The following is a 27,421-nucleotide window of genomic DNA, read 5'->3' on the forward strand; positions in this document are numbered from 1 at the left end:
CAGTAAAGCGTTTCACTTTTGTAATTAGAAGTAAAAAGAATTACCCGAGTCCTTCTGAAACTAAATGCCCCATTCTCTCCTGCAGAACAGAAAAGGCTGGAAAGGAGGTGTAACTCTTAGTCTCCGGGTGCTTTGGAAGAAATGTTCCCCTTTCATGATTGTTGAGAATGTTTAAGCCAAAGGAAAGAATCTCTAAGAGTGGCACTTGGGGGAGAGGCTATGTTTTGAGGCCGGGGATGAGAGAATATCGTCATCTACTCTACTGTAGGATTGCTGGTCCTGGTAGGGAAACTGCTGTCCATCATCTTCCCCATCCTTTTTTGCACTTTTTACATCAAATCCCCCAGTAAGCACTGAGAAGATTGTTTTAAATGATCTCTCAGAACTTCACCAGCCTCTTTCCTCTCATCAAACGATGGCAAGTTTGGGATTCCTGTGACGATAGCACGCTATCGTCCTCATCAAGTTGTGTTTTATTAAATGTCCACTTGCACTCACAGCCCCACCTGTTACCCACTGGGATCTCTCTTTGACTCAATTTCAGGGGTGAATTGTTCTGCTTTGTTCATTTGGATTAGAGACCCCATGACGTTCAACCTGGCTCGCATTTTTCCCTTTTCTTTTTTCAAAACCATAAAACTGTTTTGGAGGGATTCTGGACTACATTAGGTGATCATTTTCAATTTTCATGCAAGACATATGGAAAGACTCACCTCCACTTACAGCTTATTCCCTGAGACTGGCTGACCCGCGGTCGACACTCCAAAATGGAAAAGACCTTCCAGGCAGTCAGCCTTGAAGCACATTTCCCTTGTCCCGCACTGACCTCAGCTCCAGTCAAAACTCACAGAAATGCAGGACGTTGACGATCCGGGCCATGGACACGTTCCGTGCAGGGGTGCCCCCCCTCCCCACTGATGCTGGGGCTCCCAAAACTCTGTGAGGTGGCACAGGTGTTTCTGTTCTTTGTTTTCTTTGGTGGAGCGAGAAGGACCAGAGGGAATAGCTCTATCTGGCAGCCGTGCTTCCTTTTTGCCTACTTGAGTTGATGGAGAAAAGCCATAAAATGCTGTCTACCGGCCTCGTTACGTGTTCCTTGCAAGTATGAATGTAAATGACTCTAACACAGGGAATTTTAATGGCTGAGTAAATGTTTGACCTTCAGTGAGTTTCCAGAATTGAGGTGTTTGGGTCTTTGCATCCCTAGAAAGCACGTGCTTGCACATGACAAGGGGTGACAGAAGCAAAGACAGACAGACAAGATCGCCTAAGGTGGGACGAGAGGTCTACAGGGTGCACAGAGAGGAGGACGGGGAGGCCTAAGGCTGCCCTGGGGTGTGGGGGCTGGGGGAGGATGGGGAGGGGACATTTCGCCGTGGATACGCCGGAATCTCTCCGGCCATTGCTCCGGAGCCTCTGATGAACAGTTTACTTTCTTCACCGTTGCTCGGGGTTGTTGCATGGGAGGGACCCCGACGATGGGTTGGTTGTGTCACTGCTGGAAGCATGGGGCCTGAGATGATGCAGAGAGATTTGGGGTATCGATGTTGTGATGGCGCCCCCTTCAGCAAGAAGGGGGGAAAGCAGAGTGCAGCCCTGCGAGACGGCGGTTTTCCCCTGAGAAATGAATTATGGCCTGTGGTTGGAAGGCTAGACCCCTCCTTCCTTTTGGCCAAGGAGCGGGTCAAGGGCATGGCTGCCTCGGGCCCACCTCCTGGCACATGGATCCAGGACCGTTGCGGGTATTCCCAGCAGTGTGTGGAAAACGGGCCCTGCAGGATACCACTGACCAACTGGGGCTGGTTTTCCCAGCCTTGTGCTAGGAGCCCAGGGCACCCAGCTGGCTGTGCTCCGCCAGGGTGCACTGTGGGGCGGGGCGGTGGGGGAGCCGAGCCATGAAGGACAAAGGCACATGTCAACAAGTCCTCTATCCCTCAGTCCGGGGGACTTGGCGGGCCAGCCAGAGTTTCCTGGCATTTGGTTCTGTAGTAGGTAAGGCCAGCTGGCTCCAGAGAATTTTGTAAAGCTTATGTCAGCCTGTGTCTTGGGGTCTTGCTTGCTGCCTGGGAGGTGATGGTGCTGGCTGGCTGGCTGAGTCCCAGCCGTTCCTTTGGGGGCCCACGTGGAGGCTCTGGACTCCGATAGGATCTTTCAAGCCAGTAAAGGATGGGGGACAGGAGGATAGGGCCGGGGGTGGAACTTGGGGCGGGTCTAACAGCCAGGGCTGGTCTCCAGGGCTCAAGCGAGCCGTCATCCCTGGAAGGGAAGAATTCTTATGGGCCTGGAGGACCCATGGGGAGTGTTGCTTCTTCCCTCCTACTGTGAAGTATTCTGTATGAACCCAGCCCTCCCTGGGGGCCTTCTTCCATACGGGGTGTGAGACATGCTTTGAAAAGGCATTCTTGACCCGCTAGATCCACAAAGGCTTCTTCTCTGGAAACAAACAAACAAATACTCTAAAGCTCAAGTTTTATGCAAGCTTAAGAAGGCAGTCTTCCTGCCTCTTTACATCACTATCACCAGACACACTCCATTCTAGGCCCTGCCTGGGTCAGGGGAATTTTGGGGGTTGCCTCTGAAGCCAGGGATGGGTGCGCCCTCTTGACTCCCACTGTTCCAGCCTTCAAGGTCATTTACACTTAAAAGCCTTAAGTTTCTTGGGGCGCCTGGGTGGCTCAGTTGGTTAAGCGTCTGACTTTTGGTTTTGGCTCAGGTCATGATCTCAGGGTTTGTGGGTTTGAGCCCCGTGTCCGGATTCTGGGCTTCTGTCTCCCTCTTTCTCTGCCCTTCCCCCGCTTGTGTGTGCGCACGCACTCTCTCTCAAAATAAATAAATAAACTTCAAACAAACAAACAAACAAACAAACACTTAAGTTTCTTCCTCTTTGGAGCAAAGGGATCTTTTTCCAGGGGCTTCCCAATCCCTCCAGAGCTTTGGGAATGAAAGGGTCCAGGGCAGCCTAGAGTGAGTCTGAGAATGTCCTCTGCCCAGTGTCTCGGGCACACTGAGATGACCATGACTGCTCTGTCTGCCTTCTCAACCCCGAAGAGTAAACGCCCCCCAGGCCAGGAGGTAGTAAGAGTGGCTGATGGCCACTGAGTGCTTAGCATGTGCCAGACCCTCTTCTAAGTGCTTAGCGTGGAATAGCTCATATGTATGACCCTCACTCTGCAGAGGGAGAAACAGGCCTGGCACATACACAGGGGCCTGTGCTCACCAGGGAGCACCGGGGAACTGGGATTCAAACCCTTCTCTCCTCACCTATATACACTCAGGGGCTTTGGGCTTGTGCTGTGGAATCAGGAGCTAAGCACCTTTTGGGGAGGGGTCTTGGCAATCCTCAGGGAAGAGGGGGTGGAACCAGATGCTTCCCAGAAGCCCCTGGGGCTCTGGAACCAGAAACTTAGGTGGCTGCGGCAGCTTTGAGCATCCCCGCCCAGCGTTTGCTCCATGCCAGGCCCAGCGCTCAGAGCCGAGGACAGGGATGAAAGCAACAGGTGATCCGGACCTTGCACAGGCGACCGAATCCCACATATGACGTGGGGTGGGGGAAAAAGGCTACTGGGAAAGCCGGCCCCTTAGCAGAACCGCACACAGAGGGAAGACACTTCTGGTATTTGGAGAGGCCTCCTCCGTGCGTCTGCTGACTGCGAAAGGCGTCTGCCCCATGGGCATGACCTAGAGGAAGAGGTTTGGCAAAGGCGAGCCCCACTGTGCGTCATGGAAAAGAGAAGGACTTTGGCCTTATCTGTGAGACCTTGAGAAGGAGTTAGGGGTCCTGGGAAAAAGGTGGTATTGAAGGACCCCCCCCCCCAATACTGTCTTATGTTGGCAGTTCCTGCCAGGGTCTGAGGCAGGCTGCCTCTGGCAAGGACTAGAAGCTACCGATTTAAAGTTGTTTCCTGCCAGCGCAGTAATTACTGTGGCCCCATCCTCTCTCCTCAAGACCAGAAGTAAGACTGGGCCCCGCACAGTAGCACATGGGCAGCGATGGTGCACGTCAGGGCAGTAACCTGCAGCAGAGGCCAGAGGCGGGCTGGCAAGACGTCGAGAGAGGGACAGGCTGAGTGCCCGCTGACCCAGGAACAGATTCCTAACAAACCCGGTGTCCTCTCACCACCTGGGAAGGTGAATCTTGAAAGTGTGGGAGGGCGGCTAGGGGGCTGGGTCCCATGAGTTCCCAGCACAAGGATCAGGGTTGGGATGGGGTAAGGCAGGTGAGCATGCTGTTAAGCGTGGTGCCCAACGCGGGGCTCGAACTCAGAAACCGTGAGATCGTGACCTAAGCTGAAGTCGAATGCTCAACTGACTGAGCCACCCAGGCGTCCCAAGAGAAATCATATTCCAATGAAACATTAAAAAAACCAAAATACAAAAACCTGTGATGAACGAAACACCAAAATTTTAAATAAAGACAGGGAATCAGTACATGACTGATTTTTCCTTTTGCCTTCGGCTCTGATACAGCTGAGCAATGCACTGTTCTGGATCCTGCCTTTATTTGTAACATTGGGAATTTACTCATGGTGGATTTTCTGCATGAATTTTGATTCTTAAAATTCTGCATTAACGTCTGATTCCTCTGACGGCTGAGCTTTTGGCACAGCCTGAACTGTTGTGACCGGGCTAGTGTCTCCTGGCCCTGGCTGGGGGCTCGAGACATTTCATTTGGCTTTAAAGAGTAACCCATGAACCTGCAGGAAGGACAACTGGGCAATTCTCACTCTTGCGGAAGACCTTCAGAGACTCTTGAGTCGGCACGGACAAATGTCTCTCCTCCAGCCTGCCAGTGCTGACCAATGACAGAAATAAAACAAGTTAGTAATGACTTTGATGTCCTCTCTTCACGAGCAAACAATCCACACAGTGGGGGAGCACCGTGCCTCACAGGCAGCGAGGTGCTCTGCCCGAGGGGTTTTGAGCAACAGGGAGCTTTTTGGAAGGTGCAGGAGGAAACACAGAAGCGGGGCAAGATGGGCTGTTTCCTTACAAAGCTGGCAGGTCTGCCTTTTCTAGGATAAGGTAAGCACGCTGAGCTGGAGGACTGCGATTGGGGTCTGTCAGGTTTCCCCGGCAGTGAGGCATTTATTTCCCACGCGTGCTGGCTGACTTAGGTTTGGACCCGTAGTGGTGTGGGCCAGGCCACTGGGGCCGCCTCTGTTCTGTGGGTCCCGATATATGAATCGCCTTTATCAGCGCCCTGACTGTGACAAACCCGTGTTCACACATCACTGCTGGCAGCAAGGCTGAGGCCTCCCTGGGCACAGATGGTGGGCCCAGAGCCAAGGGGCCTCCTGATCCAAGAGGGAAGTGTTTGGGGGGGGGGGGGCGGTGGGTTGATTTGATTTTGTCTCAACGGGAACTTTCTTTGGATCTCTTTCCCTAACTTCACTGCACATTTCAAAACAACATTCTTTTATGAACAAGCACCAGGACATCAAATACTTCCACACCCTATGCTAGAAGTGCTTCAGGCCATGTTGTTCTTTTCCTTTTAAATAGTTCCATGTAAAATCAGATGTTAACTCTCTCTGAATAAACCCAAGTGGAAAGCGGGTTTTTTTCCCCCTTTAATAACACCAATGACAATCAGAACAGGTGGAAAGAATATGTGCCCTTTAACGCACAGAGCACGGTGGTTTAGAAGGAAAACACTAAGTTGTTACATATGTAACAAACAATTCTTATTTATTGATGGTGAGAAGAAGGAACAACAAAGCTCAGAGGGAAAGTATGGCAGGAAATGTATTCCCAGGAAGGATGATTTATGTCTTTGAAAGGGGCCTACTTCTTTCACAAATGGGTTTTGCTTTGCATCTTGGGCAACACCAGCTTTGCCCCACTTTTCAATCAGCGAGGCTTGTTTGGGGTCCATCATTTATCACGGCTTTTTGAAACCCCTCTTCAGCCAACAAACCGTGAGACGGACAGTATTTCCAGGATTCGGGACTCAGGTTCTATAATGTTGGAGCCTGTCAGGGTTTTGGAGGTTGAGAGGTCCCACATTACAGGCCCCACCTTGGCCACCCCTGCACAGGGAATGAGTCTGTGAGAGAAAGGAGTTCAGGCAGGATTCCACAGTTGGCTGATGGTGGAAATAGATCATTTGTAAGAGATGCTTTGTAAGGGGGACTCAGGACCGGGAATTCTACACTTGGTTTCTTTGTCTCATTTTTTTTTTTTTTTTTCCTAATGTGCTGCATGAAAGGACAGCTTCATTAATTGACATCGAGTATGATGTGGGTGGTTTTGACTATAACTCATAAAATACCCCAGAGCGTTCACATTTTTGTTTCGCGCAGAACCTTGAAAATTTCATGCTAACCAACTTGTAGTAACACATCCTCTTCTCTTGGTAAATTCGCAGGACCAGGGAAGGAAAAGTCCCTGCCTGCATACTTACAGAATTCTCTCTGCGTTCACGCTCAACGTCTGTGTCCGCCAGGCCACTCTGCGTAATACTGGCCTTGTGCCTTTCTCCTAGATGTTGATCATTTGATTCCTGACTTTATTGACTTGTTCTCTCCCAAAGTTTTGTTTTTGTGGTTGTCGCATTTGCATTATGTTTTTTTTTTAAGTTTTTATTTCGCAAATACTGCATTCATTTTAGAAGAATGAGCGCGTACAGGTGAAGAAAAGAGAAATGGAGGTCACCTCTAATCCTAGGGGTAGTTAACTGTTGACGTTTTGGGATAGAAATTTCCAGACTTTTTTTTTTTAATGTTTATTTATTTTGAGAGAGAGTGAGGGAGGGAGAGAATCCAAAGGAGGCTCTGCACGGTCAGCACAGAGCCCGTTGTGGGGCTTAATCGCATGAGCTGTGAGATTATGACCTGAGCCAAAATCAAGATTTGGACGCTTCACTGACTGAGCCATCCAGGTGTTCCAGACGTTTCTAGACTTTTTGTATAAATGTGTACACACTGAAGTATATCTTCTTAACAACAAAGATGGGATCACACAGTATATAACTATATACTATTATACTCCCTGGGCTTTCATTGTTTTAGAACCTGCCAATATTAGCAATGACTCTTTCTCTGGGACTAGACTTTTGTTTGAATTCTTTTCAATAAACAGAGAGAATTGGCAGGGTATCAGAGTTGGGAACCCACCAAGTGGATATTCCTCTGCCCTTCACTCTTTGTCTAGAATAACCCTAAGCATAGATTTCAGCCTTTTGCTAGAAGTAGGAACATTTTCCATTTATAAGTAGCCATAGATGTTCCCACAGTCCTGGATCGTCCACCTGCTTGTGCTCCATTGGTGAAAATAGAGTGGTTTGCCTGCCAACCACGGCCATACCCCATGAGCATGACTGGGGGCAGTGGTAGTGGCACATTTTGTTATCTGTTAAAATGGGTTGACTTCTGTTACAACAACAAACTTCCAAATCTCAAGGTCTTTAAAAAAAAAAAAAAGGTCATTTCTCATGTCCACACTATTCCATATACCCTCACTTTGGGACAAATGCTGACAGCATATCCACTCTCTTGAACATTGTCCACTGGATTCCTTGTCAGAAAGAAAGAGTTTTGATTGGACAAATTGCCTACCTTCCAAGTTATCACAGGGATGGTTTAATCACGTTTTGCCATTGCAAGCCTGAATCATACACCTTCCAGGCACCAACACAGCAGTCTCTCTGCAGTTGAATGCTTGCCCCCTAAGCCGTGGCATATATTTTCCTTTGTGGTGGTGTTACCATTTCTAGGTACTGCTTTCTGTATCAGGCAGGATAGGCTAGGTTATGCTGTGGTAACAAACAACCCCCCAAAATCTCACTCATATTCTATTATCCATCGAAGGTTGCCCAGGGTCTATACTATCCCTGTGGTTGCATGATTATTAAGGCCAGAAAAAGGAAATGAGACAAAATGTACACTCTAATACATTTTCTGCCCCATTGCATTGACTAAAGCAAATCATACGGCCACACCCAACCCCCAAAAGTAGAATTGGCAATTCTATCATATGCCTAAAATGAAGAAAACCAGAAATACTTTGTAAACCACACTAATGATTACCTAATATTTTATACCTCCATCGGGAGAGAAATGGGTTCCTGGTGATATTTGGTCATAACTGTTTTACAATGTTAGTGGCAGGTTTAATGGGGAGTTCCTAGCCAGTATGGTTTCCCTTCAGCCTGAAGAATTTCCTTTAGGATTCCTTGTAGTGCAGGTCTGCTGGTGATATTTTCTTACCTTTTGTTTATAGAAAATGTTTTCATTTTGCCTCATTCTTGAAGGATATTTTTGTTGGATATACAATGATGAGTTGACAATTTTATTTCCTCTAAGCATTTGAAAGATGTGGTTCCACTGGCCTCTGTCTTTTTCAAGTGGTAAGCCAGAGGTCATTTGTAGCCTTGCCCCTGTACATGTATTATGTAATTTCTCTTTGATCAAGATTTTCTCTGCATTTTTAGTTTTCAGCAGTTTGAGTATGATATGCCTAGGTACACTTTACTTTCTACATATTCTGTCTTGGTTCATTAAAATATTTTTTTCCATTTTCTCTCTCTTCTCCTGGCTTTTTCACATTTTCCCACAGACCACTGAGGCTGTGTTTACTTCTGTAATCTTTTTTCCTTTGTGCTCCCTATTTATTGATACATTTTAAACTCAATAACTTTTGTTATGTACAATCGGCTATGTATTTTTTACTTCAGACTTTAATTTTTGGTTCTAGAATTTCCTCTTGGTTCTTTTAAATTGTTTTTATTTCACTGCTCAGATTTCCTATGTGTTAGTTTATTACAAACATATTTTTCTTTACATTATTAATCATGGTTATAATAGTCACTTTAAAATTCTGTTTGCCAATCCCAGTATCTGGGTCTTCTTGGGGTTAATGTTTCTGTTGGTTACCTTCTCTCTTGAGTGTGGATTACATTTTCTTGTGTCTTTGTATGTCTAGTAATTTTGGATGATATCCTGGATTTTGTGAATGAGATGTTGTAAAGACCTTGGATTCATTATATTTCTCTGAAGATTCTTGATTTTTTTTATACTCTTTATTAGCAGTGAATTAAGTGAATTCAAACCCTGGGACGCCTGGGTGGCTCAGTCAGGTAAGCATCAGACCTTGGCTCAAGTCATGATCTCACCGTTCGTGAGTTTGAGCCCTACGTCAGGCTCTGTGCTGACAGCTCAGAGCCTGGAGCCTGCTTCGGATTCTGTGTCTCTCTTCCTCTCTCTGCCCTTCCCCCAGTCTCAAAAATAAGTAAACATTAAAAAAATTTAAGTGAATTCAAACTCCAAATTCTATCTCTTCTGTGGCAGGCAGCAACTGAAATCTTAGCTGTGTTATTTTATTCTTCATTGGACTGATTAAAATCTGCTCCGTGAAACCATAGGTCAGTGACAGCCATAGATTAAGCAGAGTTTATGTAGATGTAGGGCTCTCCCTCTGTGGATCTCTTCTTTTCATGATGTCCCTGCCTCCACCCTGTTTTTCAACTGCTTGGTCACCCTAAACTCCTCTTATTCATGCCTCCTAGATTGAGGTTTTCTGAGTTATCACTGCTTGCGTGGTGGCTGACTAAGGCCTGCCCTCAGGCAAAAAGTTGTGTGTGTGTGTGTGTGTGTGTGTGTGTGTGTGTGTGTGTGTGAGAGAGAGAGAGAGAGAGAGAGCGCGCGAGAGGGAGAGAGAGATTGAGATATTACAGAAAGAGAACATTTTTGTCATTGTTGTTAGAAAGAGAACATTTAAAAAAAATTTTTTTAACGTTTATTTATTTTTGAGAGTTGGGAGAAACAGAGGTGAGGTGGGGGGGAGGGAGAGGGGACAGAGAGAGAGAGAGAGGGAGACATAGAATCTGAAGCAGTCTCCAGGCTCCGAACTGTCAGCACAGAGCCTGACGCGGGGCTCAAACTCACAAACAGTGAGAGCATGACCTGAGCTGAAGTTGGACGCTTAACCAACTAAGCCACCCAGGCGCCCCTAAAGAGAACAGTTTTTAAGTTTCTTCCTGCTTTGGGACTTTCTCCAGCGTGTCCAAATATTTGTTTTTTTAGATTTTATCCAGAGGTTTTAGTTGTTATTCTGCCATTGCCACAAGTGCAATCCTCTCTTTGAAAACTGAAGTATAATTAACAAAGAGTGTTGGATTCGTTGCAGGTGTACAATATAGTGACTCAACAATTCTATATGTCATTCAGCGCTCATTAAGATGAGTCCTCTTGATCTCCTTTATTTTTTTAACCTATCCTCCCATCCACCCCACCTCTGGCAATCACTGATTTGTTCTCTGTATTTAAAAGTTAATTTTTGTGTTTGTCTCTTTTCCCTTGTTTTGTGTCTTAAATTCCACATACGAGCGAAATCATAAGGTGTTTGTCTTTCTCTGATTGACTTATTTCACTAAGCATTATGCCCCCTAGGTCCGTTCATATTGTACAAATGGCAAGATCTCATTCTTGTTTATGGCCGAGTGGTATGCCATTGTGTATATGTACCATATCATCTTTACCCATTCATCTCTGGGTGGAAATTTGGGTTGCCTTCATATCTTGACTACCGTAAGCAATGCAGCAATAAACATAGGGGTGCACATGTCTTTTCAAATTTGTGTTTTCATTTTCCTTGGGTAACTACCCAGTAGTGAAATTACTGGATCATAGGGTAATTCTATTTGTAAGTTTTTGAGGACTCTCCATACTGTTTTCCACAGTGGGTGCACTAACTCGCATTTCCACCAACGATGCACATGTGTTCCTTTTCTTCCACATCCTTACCAACACTTGTTGTTTCATGTTTTTTTGATTCTAGCCATTCTGACAGCTGTAAGGTGATATCTCATTATGCTTTTGATTTGCATTTTTCTGATGATTAGGGATGTTGAGCATCTTTTCATGTGTCTGTGGGCCATCTGTAGGTCTTCTTTGGAAACACGTCTATTCATGTCCTCTGCCCATTTTTAATTGGATTTTTTTTGGTGTTGAGTTGTATCTTTTTTTAAATGTGTATTTTATTTTGAGAGAGAGAGAGAGAGAGAGCAAGGGAGGGGCAAAGAGAGAAGGAGAGAGAGAATCCCAAGTGGGCTACATGCTGCCAGCACAGAGCATGTTAAGGGGCTCGAACTCACAAACCATGAGATCATGACTTGAGCTGAAATCAAGAGTTGGGTGCTTAACTGACTGAGTCAGCCAGGAGTTCTGAGTCAGCCTGTATGAGTTCTTTATATATTTTGGATATTAACCTCTTCTTGTATAAATAACTTGCAAATATCTTCTCCCATTTAGTAGGTTGTCTTTTAATTTTGCTGATGGCTTCCATTGTTGTGCAAAAGCTTTTTATTCCGGAGTAGTCCCAATAATTTAATTTTGCTTTTGTTTCCCTTGCCTGAGGACACATATCTAGAAAAATGTTTCTATGGCCAATGTCAAAGAAATTAATGTTTATTTTTTTCTAGGAGTTTTGTGGTTTCAGGTCTCACGTTTAGGCCTTTAATCCATTTTGAGTTTATTTCTGTGTATAGTGTAAGAAAGTGCTCATTTCATTCTTTCGCATGTAACTATCCAGTTTTCCCAGCACCATTTGTTGAAGAGACTGTCTTTTCTCCATTGTGTGTTCTTGCCTCCTTTGTTGTAGATTAATTGACCATATAAGCATGGGTTTATTTCTAGACTCCCTATTCTGTTCTATTGTTCTATGTATCTATTTTTGTGCCAATACCATACTGTTTTGATCACTACAGCTTTGTACTATATCTTAAAATCTAAGATTGTGATACCTCTATCTTTGTTCTTCTTTCTCAAGATTGCTTTGGCTATTTGGGGTCTTCTGTGGTTCCATACAAATTATTTGTTCTAGTTTTGTGAAAAATGTTGCTGGTATTTTGATTTGATAAGGATTGTATTAAATCTGTAGACTGCGTTGAGTAGTATGGACATTTTAACAATATTGATTTTTCCAATCCATGAGAATGGAATGTCTTTCCATTTGTTTGTGTCATCTTCCATTTCTTCATCAGTGTTTTATAGTTTTCAGAGTACAAGGCTTTCACCTCCTTGGTTAATTTTATTCCTAGGTATTTTACTATTTTGGGTACTATTGTAAATGAGACTGTTTTCTTAATTTCTTTAAAAAAATTTTTTTTTTAAATCTTTATTTACTTTTTAAAAGAGAGAGAGACAGAGTGTGAGCAGGGGAGGGACAGAGAGAGGGAGACACAGAATCCGGAGCAGGCTTCAGGCTCTGAGCTGTCAGCACAGAGCCCAATGTGGGGCTTGAACTCACAAACTGTGAGATCATGACCTGAGCTGAAGTCGGATGCTTAACTGACTGAGCCACCCAGGCACCCTATGTTTCCTTAACTTCTTTCTCTGCTACTTCATTATTAGCATATGGAAATGCAACAAAATTTTGTATACTAATTTTGTATTCTGTGACTTTACTGAATTCATTGATCAGTTCTAGCAGTTTTTTTTTGGTAGAGTCTTTAGGGTTTTCTATATATAGTATCATGTCACTTGCAAATAGTGGAAGTTTTATTTCTTCCTTACCAATTGGGATGCTTTTTATTTCTTTTTGTTGTCTGATTGCGGTGGCTAAGACTTCTAGTACTATGTTGAATAAAAGTGAGAGTGGACATCCTTGTCTTATTTCTGATCCTAGAGGAAAAGCTCTCAGTTTTTCATGATTAAGTATGATGTTAGCTGTGGGTTTTTCATACATGGCCTTTATTATGTTGAGGTATGTTCCCTTTAAATCTACTTTGTTGAGTGTTTGTTTGTTTGTTTGTTTTTTTGTCACGACTGGATGTTGTACTTTGTCAAATGCTTTTTCTGCCTCTATTGGGATGATCATTTGGTTTTTTAATGCTTTCTTTTATTAATGTGATGTATCACATTGATTTGTTAATACCAAGCCACTCTTGCATTCCTGGAAGAAATCCCACTTGATTGTAGCAAATGATTTTTTTAAATGAATTGTTGGATTTGGCTTGCTAATATTTTCTTGACGATTTTTGTATCTATGTTCATCAGAGATATTGGCCTCTAGTTTTTTTCTTTTCGTAGTGTCTTCAACTGGTTTTGGTAGCATGATAATGCTGGCCTTGTAGAATGAATTTGGTAGCTTTCCTACCTCTTCTATTTTTGGGATCCTTTGACAAGAATAGGTATTAACTCCTCTTTAAATGTTTGGTAGAATTCACTTAGGAAGCCATCTGGTCCTGGGCTTTTATTTTTTGGGAGTTTTTGATTCCTGATTCATTGATTTAATTGCTAGGAATCAGTCTGTTCAAATGTTCTATTTCTTCCTGATTCAGTTTTGGAAGGTTATATGTCTGGGAATTTATCCATTACTTCTAGGTTGTCCAATTTGTTGGCACGTAACTTTTCATGGTATTCTCGTATAATCCTTTGTATTTCTGTTGTTTCGTTGTTATTTCTCCGCCTTCATTTCTGATTTTATTTATTTGAGTCATCTCTCTTTTTTTCCTGATGAATCAGGTTAATTTGTTTATCTTTTCAAAGTATAATCCTCTTTTTTCCTCTTAAGAATATAAAATCTGGTAAGTGTCCACAGCTCTTTTTCATTCCATCTCATAAATATCTTCTCCACGTGTCTTCTGTTACAGCCATGTCCCTTCAGACTGAATCATTTGATTCTTCCCATACTGGGGGGAAATCTGTCCTTGAGAACCTCTCTGGGTGAATCACAATGGATGGTTCATCAGCTCTGGATCTTTCCTCTGTGACGGACAGAGTAGTACCAAATTTGCTGGGTAATGTCTCTTGGATCATTACACATTTTTTAAAAATGTAAGTCTCTAGTCCTGCAACATCTTTCCTCGTATTTACCTAATATAAGCAGCTGCCTGACTTCCAAAGTACATTCTCTCTAGAATTATTGGGTCCAGTGTGACAGTGACCCTGAAACCATACCACATTTTCTCTGGATGTAAAAAATGGAAAATGAAAATAAAAGAATCACCATTTTGAAATGCGGCTGATTTTAGAACTGTGTAGCCCAATATGCTCACATCAGGTTAAGGTGAAAGATGCAAGGAAGTTGGTTTGATTATGGATATGCAGTCAGGTAGTAGTAGAACTAGTCAGCCTTGGGCGCGCCTGGGTGGCTCGGTCAGTTAAGCGTCCAACTTTGGCTCAGGTCATGATCTCACAGTTTGTGGGTTCAAGCCCCACATTGGGCTCTGTGCTGACAGCTCAGAGGCTGGAGCCTGCTTTGGATTCTGTGTCTCCCTCTCTCTCTGCCCCTCCCCTGCTTGCACCTCTCTCAAAAATAAGTAAACATTAAACATTTTTTTAATAAAAAAATAATATTGTTTAAAAAATAAAAAAAGAACTAGTCAGCCTTGGTCAGTGGACTCAGCTGTCGCTGACTCTTTTCATATAGTTTGAAGCTATATTTTTCTACTGTCACCCAAGAATCTTATATGAAAGAGCTTCTTAATATCTAAACAGCCCCAGGGCCTCAAAAAAGCAGGAATGTGAAGATAAAAATATAAGCCTCTTCTGCAGTTTTTTAAAAAAGACTTTATTTTTTTTTTAGAAAAGTTTTGGGTTCATAGCAAAATTGGGTGGAAAGTACAGAAAGTATATAAATCTCTTGCCTTCCGCCATCCCCCACTCACCTCACAGGCACAATCTCCCCCACTATCTACATCCTGCACCAGAGTGGTACATTTGTTACAACTGGTGAACTTACACTGACACATTATTATCATTCGAAGTCCATAGTTTACGAAGGGTTCACTCTTGGTGTTGGACATTTTATAGGTTTGGGCAAGTGTATAACAACATGTGTCCACCATTACGGCACCTTACAGAATACTTTCACTGCCATCATTATCCTCTGTATTCTACCTATTCATCCCTCCCTCCTCCTAGCCCTGGCAACCACTGACATTTTTCCTATCTCCATGGTTTTGTTTTTGTAGATTGTCATATAGTTGGAATCACGCAGCACATAGCCTTTTCAGATTGGCTTCTGTCACTTAGTAATATGCACTTAAGTTTCTTTTGTATCTTTTCATGGCTTTTGTGCCGAGGGGTATATTCCACTGTCTGAATGTACCACGTGTTATTTATCCATCCACATGTTGAAGGACATCTTGGTTGCTCCAAGTTTTGGCATTTATGAATAAAGCTGCCATGAATGTCTGTATGCAGGCTTTTGTATGGACGTAAGTTTTCAGCTCATTAGGGTTAATATCAAGGAGCACAGTTGCTGGATTGCTTGGTAAGAATATGTTGAGCTTTGTAAGGAACTGCCAAACTGTCTTCCAAAGTGGCCATACCATTTTGCACTCCCATCACGGATGTCTGAAGAATGGCTATTGTGCTACATTCTCGCCAGCATTTGGTGCTATCCAAATGTTCCAGATTCGGGCCATTCTAGTAGATGTGTAGTGGTAGGTCATTGTTGTTTTAATATGTAATTCCTTCATGACATATGTTAAGCATCTTTTCACTTGCTTATTTTCCATCAGTGTATCTTCTTTGATGGGGTGTCCAGATCTTTGGCCCATTTTTTAAATTGGGTTGTTCATTTCCCTATTGTTGAGTTTTGAGCCCTTGGCATATTTTGGATACCAGTCCTTCATCAGATATTTTCTCCCAGCATTCTTACTCTCTTGACAGTGTCTTCTGCACAGAAGTTATAAGTTTTAATGAAGTCCAGCTTCTCAATCATTTCTTTCATGGGTCATGTCTTTGATTTTGGGTCATTAGTTTTAGTAACAAAAACAGGGACAATAACAAGACTAACCCAGAGTGGGATGTTAATTGCCATAAAAGCAATAATGTAGTATTGACTAGAGCTGGATGGTGATGTTTTATTTTCCATTTAAGGAGTCTTCCATGCAAATCATTCCCACATGTAATATGAAAAAATATATATATTTACAATTATTTTGTTTATCAGTGTAGCTATTTCAAGTGAAATGTCTGCAGTAGAAATAGAGCAGGCTGCACATGTCAATCCTGATTTGAGATTAGCAGGCAGCAACCACTCCCCAAGCTGCTGCTCCTGACACCTTGCTTGAACTCAAAGCCAACTATTATCAACAGAGGTGTTTTTCCATTCCCTGGGAAGTTAGTAATGGTGTTCCATAGAAGAATGCCTTCCTTCACTGTTCCCAGTAGCAGAAACCGCAGCTGCTAATGACTATAACTCTGTGGACATGTTAAACATCAGAATTTGTTAAACATCATGGCACAGGAATTGCTATGCTATGGCAAAAAATGATAATGATAGTAACGAGACAATCACACTGCAAGGAGCTGGACTCCAATGAAATATGTATCAGGGAGATCTTTGGGGAATGATATTGGCAGTCCTGGTCTAAGAGATACCACAGCCTGTGTGTTTATCGGCCAATGAGCTCAGATGGATAGATAACTGAAGAAGAGCTTAAAGGAAATAGGGGACTTCTTGAAGGGGATCTCAGGGGCTAACATAGAATCTCTTCCACTGTATTCTCTTGGTCAAAGTAGTTACAGGCACAGCCCAGATCCAAGGGGGAGGAAAAATACATCCCACCTCTTGACGGGGGCAGTTTGGGCCATCATTAATTCACCACCTATAGTAATTTCTATTTTTTCCTTGCCTCTTAGTCAATTGGCATGAGGAGCGCAAAATGATGATGCACTAATTGTGGCTCCTGTGGAACTCTCACTATGTTCGCTTAGGTGAAATGATTCCCCTCTTTGGAATAAGGACCTCACAGAACCTAAAATTGTAAGGATGGGAAGCACATATTCTGTAAGCGTGTTACTGGGAGTGGTGTGGAGGGCACTCCTACTTCTACCTTTTGGTTTCTGGACCCACATATTTTAGCTATGGGCACAAAGTGCTTGCTGTATTAGCTATAGACTCAGGACATGAATTGCCTCTTGGAAGACAGCACTTCAAGTTGCTCAGTTGTCTCTGTGCAGGCACTTCAGCTGAGCCCACAGTAGGACATCCCACCATGTCTATGAGGATAGCAATCGATATTGGGCACTGCAATATTTGGTAGAAGCAGTCATATCTCTTCTTCCATAAAAAGGCGTCCCTTGATCTGAGGCAAAGTCATGGGGGATGTCATTTGGTAAATCAAACATGTTATCCATCTGATGGAAATACTGATGGGGCATTGTGGACGGGGCAGGCAAAGACATATCCAGAGGAGGTATTCACTGCAGTAAGAACGAAATACTGCCTCTTCCAAAATAGAAGTACAGTGTATCAACTTGCCATTAATGGCTGGCTGGTCTCCTTGAGGGATGGTACCATACTGAGGGCTCAGTGTTAGTCTGTGCTGCCATTAGGCTGTGAATTGAGCAGGGCAGGAGCTAGGACCAACCTTGATGGGAGGGAGTCCAGCAATGGGCCATGCATGACCTCCATCCCATCCTTTGGGGCCATCCTTAAGTGAAAGTACAGTGTGGCAGCCATCTGTTTTGAGCTCACACCAACAAACTGGGCCTACTGACCCATAAAGCAATCTAGAGACTTCTTTTTACTTCCTCCGGTCCCCAGTTGTAGTGGGTAGCCCACCTGTCCCATGGGACCACAGGGGTGAGTTTAGGAAGAGGCACTGGTGGCATGGGAGTTTGGGCCACCGGTTTTGGAGTCTTAGTGCTGCTCTCTGAATTGCTGTCTGGATAGGACTGTTGGGCCTGATCCCAAATGTACCATTCTATTATGCAATAAATTGCTATTGCTTGTCTACAGGCTAAGTAAACTCCTATTGGTACAGGCTAAGTAAACTCTTCCTTCTTTCTGGAGAAATTGCAGAGCTGAAAGCAAAGAACACAATACGCCCCTCGGGCAAGATGCTGTTAGAGTGAAGCGAAGTGAAGCTATCACAGAACTGGCCACCAATGCCACAGCTGGAATCTGACATGTGGCAGAAAGGACATGAGGTAGGGCCCTACAGGCATCCCGATGCACCCCATCTACGTTAGTTCTATTATTCCAAACTGGTTTAGAGTCTCTGGCCCTGTCTCTGTTGTCATGGGGAGAAAACACAATGATCAGACTTGGGAGACATCTCTGAGCGAGCCATGTTGGACGATCTCCAGTCTCTGCGAAAACATGTGACACCACTGTACATTCCCCCGGTTAAAACACTTCATTCCCAGTTTTATTGTGTTGCCTGTGGCCCCTTACTTTTGAGGCTTTTCTTTTTGTATATATGCCATGTTCTCCCCCCTCTGTATTCCTGTAAGATGGTTTTGGAGCTCCAAAGGGTCCTTTTTGTAGTTCCTACTCAAGTTTTTAAAATGGGAACTCTGTTCCATTTACTGTAGATCATGACACGGATATAGACCCAAAGACATTCAATGGGTTCCTGACATCAGTCTCTGAGTCTCCAATTCCTCATTTTTAAGAAACTGATAGTAACTCCAGTGTGTTTCACATTGGCCTTGTTCTACTCAGTGCATGCTAGAATGTGTCCTGCTTTCTAGGCTTAGTTTCTGAGTCCTTAGCTGTTGTTTAAATGACTGCATCACCATTTTATTGCCACCCCTCCCCCACTCAGCCTTGTCTTCTTCCACCCTTCCAAAGCCTTGTTAGCACAGGGGTGTGCACCCTTCCATATGCTTCCTCCTGCTCATATAATTATCTTTCATTTGCATGTACAGAGTGTCAGACAGTGGTCCCATTCTTCCTTGCTAGTGGAATCTTGACTTTATTTGCAATGCAGTATACTTAGTCCTGGCATTGGGTCATGATTGGTCCAAGCCATAATGATAATCCTTTCTCTGTGTTTCCCAGCCTACCCTGAAGCTAGAGGTGGCCACGTGACCCAGTTTGGGCCAAGGAGATGTTAGCTACGGGTGGGGCTTCCAGGAAAACTTTTGATGACTCATTTAGAGCCCTTCTTCCTGCCCAGAATGCTCATAAGATGTCTGTAGGTGCTGTAGGCATCTTATGGCTGTGCAATGAAAAAGATGGAAGAGTAGAAATACAGAAAGGGTCTAGGTCTTTCAGAGCCCTACTGAGCTGCTGAAATGAGCTAGGAACTGTCTCTATTCACACTACTACTCACGGAGGAAAAACAAACTCCTTTGTTTAAACCACTGCTAATCTGGTGTATTGTTATCTTGCATCCAAAAGCATTTATAACTGATACGAGTTGCATATGCACCCGCACACAAATTTTTTGGTCTTCAGTTTACAAAAGTATAATCATATTATACATATTTCTCTTCGTTTATGAAATTTGGCTTATATTATACAAATATGTATACATATACATATACATAATATGTATACATATTATACATATTTTTCTTAGTTTATGAAGTTTAGGAAATTTATATCCTTCATCATACACAATGGAAATTTCTCCAAGTCAATGCGTACAGCCCTAACTTATTTAAAAAATATTTTATTAATTGTTGTGGATAGGTACTACTAGCACATGGTTCAGAGTTCAAAATGCATCAATGGAAAATGGTGTGGTCACTCTGAAACATTAGCAATTCCTTGGGGTGCCTGGGTGGCTCAGTTAAGCATCCGACTTCGGCTTAGGCCATGATCTCACAGTCCATGAGTTTGAGCCCCGCGTTGGGCTCTGTGCTGACAGATTGGAGCCCGGAGCCTGCTTTGGATTCTGTGTCCCCCTCTCGACCTGCCCCTCCCCCACCTGTGTTCTGTCTGTCTCTCAAAAATGAATAAACAGTAAAAAATTTTATATAAAAAAAGAAACACCAGCAATTCTTCAAAAAGTTAAATATAGAGTTACTATAAGTTAAAAAATTCACTGCTAGGTATATACCCAAGAAAAACAAAAGCATACATCTACACAAAAACCTTTACATAACTGTTCATAGCAGGATTATTCATAATAGTCCCCAAATGCCTTTCAACTCATGAATGAACAAAAATGTAGTATATTCATATAATTGGAATATTATTCAGCAAAAAAAAAAAAAAGAAATACTGATGCATGCTACAATGTAAGTAAACTTTGAAAGCATTAATGCTAAATGAAAAAAAGCCAGTCACAGCAAACACAATATTGTATGATGGAATTTATGTGAAATGTGTAGCATAGGCAAATCAATAGAGATGGAGAATAGATTAGTGGTTACCTGGGGCCAGGGGTGGGGAAGCTAGAAATGGGGAATGGTTACTAACGTGTAGGTGGTTTCTTTCTGGAGTGCTAAGAATGTTCTAAGTTTTCATTTTGGTGATAGTTGCAGAGCTATGTGAATATAGGTGAACCGTATACTTCATTTTTTTAAAGTTTATTTATTTATTTTGAGAGAGAGAGAAAAAGAGAATGCATGTGCAAGCGAGTGGGGGAGGGGCAGAGAGAGAGAGAGGGAGAGAGTCCCAAGCAGGTTCCACACTCTCAGCACAGAGCTCGACTCGGGGCTCAAACCCACAAACCGCGAGATCATGACTGGAGCCCAAACCAAGAGTCAGAGGCTTAACTGAATGAGCCACCCAGGTGCCCCTGAATTGTACACTTTTAATGGCAGAATTTCACAGTGTGTGAAATGTATCTCAACATAGCTATTAAAAATATACAAACCGAAATACAGTAAAACATGAGTTTTTTTTTTTCCTACTTCTTCCCCAGCTACCCAGTTCCTATTCCAAGAAGCTACCACTTACTGACTTCTTGGATGTACTTCCGAAAATATTTTGTTTATACTCAAGCACAGGCACATGTTTTTACATAATTCATTGCATATACCACACACTATTATTTTACCTTTTCACTTAGAAATGTGTCTTGAAGGCACAGGCACAGAGAGGAGAACATCTTGCGAAGACAGAGGGAGCCTGGGGTTATGTGCCTAGAAGCCAAGGACTTACCAGCAACCACCAGAAGCTAGGAAACAGGCATGGAACAGATCCTTCCCTAGAGACTTCAGATGGACTATGGCCCTGCACCTTGGTTTCGGACTTGTAGCTTCCAGAACTCTGAGAGTGTAAATTCCTATTGTTTTAAGCAAATAAATAAAGAAATAAATAATAATAATAATCAGACAAATACGTATCTTGTGGATTACTACATACTAGCACATCTAAGGTTGACCCCTTCTTTCAAACAGTGGCATAGTATTCTATTTCATGACTGTAACATAATTTTTTAATGAGTTCCCTATTTGATAGAGTATTTTCCATTTGCTTTTCCACACAATGATGAAATAAATAATCTTGTCTGTACATCATTTCCTATATTTGCAAGTGCATATATGGGGTGAAATCTTAGCGGTGAAATTGTTGGATTAACGGATAAATGTATTGGGGAGCCGGGTGGCTCAGTCAGCTGAGCATCCAACTCTTGGTTTTGGCTTAGGTCATAATCTCATGGTTCATGAGTTTGAACCTCGTGTTGGGCTCCGTGCTGACAGTGCGGATCCTGCTGGGGATTCTCTCTCTCTCTCTCTCTCTCTCTCTCTCTCTCTCTCTCTCTCTCCTTCTCTCTCTCTCTCTGTCTGCCTCTCCTCTGCTTGCATGCGTGCATGCACTCTTTTTCTCTCAAAATAAACAAACCTTAAAAAAAAAGGATAAGTGTATTTTTTATTTTGATGGAATTGCCAAAGTGATCTGCACAGTGTTTGTGGGAAGCTACCCTTCCACTGGCAATGTGTGAGTGTGCCTGACTCCCATCATCATGATAGCTCCACATATCATAACATTTTTGATCTTGCCAATCTGGTAGTCGAAAATTATATCTCATTGCAGTTGTAATGGGCGTTTTTGTTATTATGAGCATGTTAAGCATCTTTTCCACATCTAATATCATCGCATTCAATAAGTTTAATGTTATATTCATTAAATCATTTGAATTTTCTCTAAATTGTTCACATCCTGTACCCACTTCTCCATGGATTGTTGGTCTTTTTCTTCTTTAGGAGCTCTTTATAGTAAGGAAATTAGCTGTTTGTTTCATTGCTAGCAAATATTTTTTCAAGTTTTTCATTTTTCCTTTGATTTTATGGGTTTTTTTTTTGCCATTAAGAAAATTTTACTTTTGTGTAGTCAAATTTATTACTATTTTCTTTCATAGTTTCTGGATTTTGTGAAATGGTAAAAATAATTATTTGTTTATTTCTAAAGCATTTGTGGTTTCATTTTTACATGTAAATATTTGTAGGATTTATTTTGCTTTAAGGAAGGAGTAAGGATCTAATTAGTTTTTTTTCTAGATGCTTTTTTAGCAGCTCTGGCATCATTTATGAGTAGTCTGTTTCTCTCCACTAACTCGATATGCCACCTTCGATGTTCCAACTTCTTCTTTGTTTTTGGCTGTGTTTCTAGACCTTCTGAGCCATGTTGCATTCTTGGAATAAAAACCTCTTGATCATGACTTGTTATAGTGTTTTTTAAATGTTCCTTTATTTTTGAGAGAGAGAGAGAGAGAGAGAGAGAGAGAGAGAGAGAGAGAAGGGGAGGGGCAGAGAGAAAGGGAGACACAGAATCTCAAGCAGGCTCCAGGCTCTGAGCTGTCAGCACAGAGCCCCACGCGGGGCTCAAACACACAAATCCCAAGATCATGACCTGAGCGGAAGTTGGACGCTTAACTGACTGAGCCATTCAGGCACCCCGATATATACAGTTTTCTTTCTTTCTTTCTTTCTTTCTTTCTTTCTTTCTTTCTTTCTTTCTTTCTTTCTTTCTTTCCTCCTTCCTTCCTTTCTTTCTTTCTTTCTCTTTCTTTCCTAATATGAAATTTATTGTCAAATTGGTTTCCATACAATACCCAGTGCTCATCCCAACAGGTGCCCTCCTCAATTCCCATCACTCACTTTCCCCTTCCTCCCACCCCCCACCAACCTCCAGTTCATTCTCAGTTTTTAAGAGTCTCTTAGGTTTGCCTCCTTCCCTCTCCCTCTCTAACTTTTTTTTTTTTTTCCTTTCCCTCCCCCATGGTCTTCTGTTAAGTTTCTCAGGATCCACATAAGAGTGAAAACATATGGCATGTCTTTCTCTGTCTGACATTTCACTTAGCATAACTCTCTCCAAAAGGCCATATTTCATTCTTTCTCATTGCCAAGTAGTACGCCATTCTGTATATAAACCACAATTTCTTTATCCATTCATCAGTTGATGGACATTTAGGCTCTTTCCATAATTTGGCTATTGTTGAAATTGGCTGCTATAAACATTGGGGTACAAATGCCCCTATGCATCAGCGCTCCTGTATCCCTTGGGTAAATTCCTAGCAGTGCTATTGCTGGGTCATAGGGTAGATCTATTTTTAATTTTTTGAGGAACCTCCACACTGTTTTCCAGAGTGGCTGAACCAGTTTGCATTCCCACCAACAGTGCAAGAGGGTTCCTGTTTCTCCATATCCTCTCCAGCATCTATAGTCTCCCGATTTGTTCATTTTAGCCACTCTGACTGGCGTGAGGTGATATCTCAGTGTGGTTTTGATTTGTATTTCCCTGATGAGGAGTGATGTTGAGCATCTTTTCATGTGCCTGTTTGGCCATCTGGATGTGTTCTACAACAATCCAAATGCTTTGGGATGCAGCAAAGGCAGTCCTGAGAGGAAAATACATTGCAATCCAGGCCTATCTCAAGAAACAGGAAAAATCGCAAATACAAAATCTAACAGCACACCTAAAGGAAATAGAAGCAGAACACCAAAGACACCCCAAACCCAGCAGAAGAGAAATAATAAAGGTCAGAGCAGAAATAAACAATATAGAATCTAAAAAAACCTGTAGAGCAGATCAATGAAACCAAGAGTTGGTTTTTTGAAAAAATAAACAAAATTGATAAACTTCTAGCCAGGCTTCTCAAAAGGAAAAGGGAGATGACCCAAATAGGTAAAATCATGAATGAAAATGGAATTATTACAACCAATCCCTCAGAAATACAAGCAATTATCAGGGAATACTATGAAAAACTATATGCCAACAAACTGGACAACCTGGAAGAAATGGACAAATTCCTAAGCACCCACACACTTCAAAACTCAAACAGGAAGAAATAGAAAACTTGAGCAGACCCATAAGCAGCAAAGAAATTGAATCAGTTATCAAAAATCTCCCAATAAATAAGAGTTCAGGACCAGATAGTTTCCCTGGGGAATTCTACCAGACATTTAAAGCAGAGATAATACCTATCCTTCTCAAGCTGTTCTGATGTATACAGTCCTTTAAAAGATTAGGGGAGTTTTCCTTCTTTTTATATCTCTGGAACACTCTGAATAGCATTAAAATGATCTAGTCTTTGAAGGCTATTAGTATTCACTTGTAAAACCTTCTGAGCCTGGTGCTTTTTGGAATTAGTATTATAATACTTTATTTCTTCTGTGGAAATTGATCTTTCAAGCTTTCTTTCTTTACCAGGCTCAATTTTGAAAAGCTGTATTTTTCAGAAAATTAGGTATATCATCTAGATTTTCAAAATATTTTCGAAGAATTATGCAATTTAGACTCATGATGTTTAAAAATAACTCAAATAATCTCCCATTGTCCTATTTTCTTTTTAATATTTATTTATTTTTGAGACACACAGAGAGAGTAGAATAAAAGGGGGGGTGGCAGAGAGGGAGGGAGACACAGAATCCAAAGCAGACTTCAGGCTCTGAACTGTCAGCATAGAGTCTGATGCAGGGCTTGAACTTATGAACTGTGAGATCATGACCTGAGCTGAAGTTGGACGGTTAACGAACTGAGCCGCCCAGGTGCCCCATCCTATTTTCATTTGTACTCGTGATTTCTCTCTTTTATAATGATTAGGTCCAGTTTGTTGATTATTTCATAGAAGTATTTTATTTATTAATTCTACTTTTGGTTTTTAACTCATTCATGCTTTTATTTTTACTATTTCCTTCTCTCTACTTTCATTAGAGTTACTTTTTGTCCCCCTTTTAACTTTTGAGATAGATATTTCATTTGTTACACTTTTGTTTTCATTCTTATGTTTAATCTATGCATTTTCTTTGCTTTAACTGTATCTCAAAGATTCGGATATACAGGGTTTTTCATAATCATTATTTTTCTAAGAAACTGTTCAATTTCAATTTATATTTCTCCATTGACTAAGGAACTGCTTAATAACATTTTATTTCCAGATGGAAAAGAATTTGTGCCTTTTGATTTTATTTTCCATTTTATTACATTGTGATAAGACATTGTTGTTGGTTTGCATTATTTTTATTTGAAAGAATTTATTGAAAATTTCTCGGTGATCTCACATATGGCCAATTTTCATGAATGTTCCACATGTATTTGAAAAGAAGAAATATTCTCTTTCATAAGGGTAAAGGGTTCAATATGTATTCATAAGATCTACCTTGGGATTATGTTGTTTAGATTATATATGTGTGTGTGAGTGTGTGTGTATAATTTCTTTTCCAATCTGCCCTGTCTTGAACTGAGAGTTGATCTATAGTCTGTTCTAATTAATGTACTTCCGTGTGTTTCTCGTATCTCCTGTATTTACGCCTTATGAAGGTTGCTGCTGTGTTATTTGATGCACAGTTATTGATACCATTTGTATCTTCACGGTGAAGTACGGCCTTCACTATTATTAAAGTGTCCTTCTTTGTCTCATTAAGCACTTTTCCCTTCACGAATTTCGTCTTGTCAGATATCAAGTTCACAATCCTGGCTTGCTTTATGTGCACTTGTCTGGCATAGTTTGGCCCATCATTTAAATTTTATTGCACTTTGTTTTCGAAGTATCTCTTATAGTATAGAGTTGAGTTTTGTCTTATAAGACAATCTGAAAATAGTTTTCTTTTCACAAGTTTGTTCAGACCATTCGCACTTATGGTTACAACTTAAATACTTGATCTTAGCCCTGTCTGATTATCTTGTGTTGCATTTACTATGGATATTTACCATGTGGTTTTCATTCTCTGGTTTGTTTTCTTTGCTTTTTAATAAAAAAAAAATGTTGGTGATTAAAATGACTTGTGTTTTTGTTTTAGTAGTTATCTAATATATTTATATAATGCTCATGTTTTCTTTATTTAGGTTTCTACTATGTGGTTTGTCTGCTTTACATGGTGTCTTTGGTCCTTACCTATAATCTATGTGAAGTTAATGAGTTTATGTTACTTTTCCATTTTTTCCCCTTTTTCTCTTACTAGAAAAAATTATCTACTTCATCAGAGCACATAACTTCTATATACTATTCTTGGTATATATATTGGTAGGTAGAAGATCTGTAGTAAAATATAGTTCATGCTTACCACTAGTTCTAACAGTTTCTTCATTCACATCTTAGTTGGATGAAGGTGGTCTTCTAATAGATTCCTCACAAAGAGCTCGAGTACAATATTCCCTGAATTCTTGCATGTCTGCAATTGTTTTTCTGTAAACAAGCACATGAAAAGATGCTCAATGTCATTAGGGAAATACAAATGAAAACCATGATGAGATACCAATTCACACTCCTAAGAATGGCTATTAAAAATGGAAAGGGGAGAGTAACGCATGTTGCAAGGATGTGGAGAAATTGGAATCCTTGTATACTGCTAGTGCGAATGTAAAATGGTTCATTTGTTGTAGGAAACACATCCTCAAAAAGTTAAACATACGATTATCACATGACCCGCTTCGACCTACACCCAAAAGAGTTGAAAATAGGTACTCAAGCAAATCCTTGCACCAAAAACATTCACAGCGGCACTATTCACAGTAGTCCAAAGGTAGAGACAACCCAAGTGTCCATCACTGGAGGAATGGGTAAACAAATTTTGATTATCCATCCAATGGAAGGTTATTCAGCCATAGATAGGAATGAAGTACTGATCCATGCTCCAATGGGGACGAACCTTGAAAACCAGTATGCTAAGTGAAAGAAGGCAAACAGGGTTACATATTGTATGACTCCATATTGTGTGAAATATGCAAAATAGGCAAGTACATAGAAACAGAAAGCAGATTGGTGGTTGCCAAGGGCTGGGGAGGGGGCTGATAGGGTATACAGGGTATACTTAATGTATACAGGGTTTCATTTTGGAGTGATGAAGTGTTCTAGAACTAAATAGAACAACATTGTGAATATACTAAATGCCACTGAATTGTTCCCTTTAAAATAGTTAATTTTGTGTTATATGAATTTCACCATGATGAAAATTGTTCTTCTATAGCCTTGATATTTGAAAGATTAGCTGAGTTGAACTAAAAATCGTTGGTTCACACTTTACCTTGGTAAGACTATTTCACCAAGGCATTGCTTCCTAAGTTGCTCTTGAGAGATCTAATGCCAACCTGACTTCATTTTCATTATAAAAGACTTGTTCTGATTTGTTTTTCCCTGATAATGAGTGATGAGATAACACTTCACACCTGTCAGAATGGCTAAAATTAACAGCTCAGGAAACAACAAATGTTGGTGAGGATTCAGAGAAAGGGGAACACTTTTGCACTGTTGGTGGGAATGCAGACTGGTACAGTCACTCTGGAAAACAGTATGGAAGTTCCTCAAAAAAATGAAATAAAGAACTACCCTACAACCCAGCAATTG

The 27,421-nt window shown here is 41.6% G+C and overlaps 1 long non-coding RNA gene across 1 annotated transcript; it reads right to left on the minus strand.

Moving 5' to 3' along the window:
* Nucleotides 1-4,705: 4,705 nt before the first annotated feature.
* LOC144614599 (uncharacterized) lies at nucleotides 4,706-26,560 on the minus strand. The gene is made up of 3 exons (XR_013552459.2): nucleotides 26,142-26,560; nucleotides 20,797-20,920; nucleotides 4,706-4,792 (listed from the first exon to the last, which is right to left on the minus strand). It is a non-coding gene; the product is annotated as an uncharacterized LOC144614599 (long non-coding RNA).
* Between the last annotated feature and the right edge of the window lie 861 nt (nucleotides 26,561-27,421).

Source organism: Panthera onca, chromosome E2, assembly GCF_046562875.1.
Source record: "Panthera onca isolate mPanOnc1 chromosome E2, mPanOnc1 haplotype 2, whole genome shotgun sequence".
Classification (NCBI taxonomy): Eukaryota; Metazoa; Chordata; class Mammalia; order Carnivora; family Felidae; genus Panthera; species Panthera onca.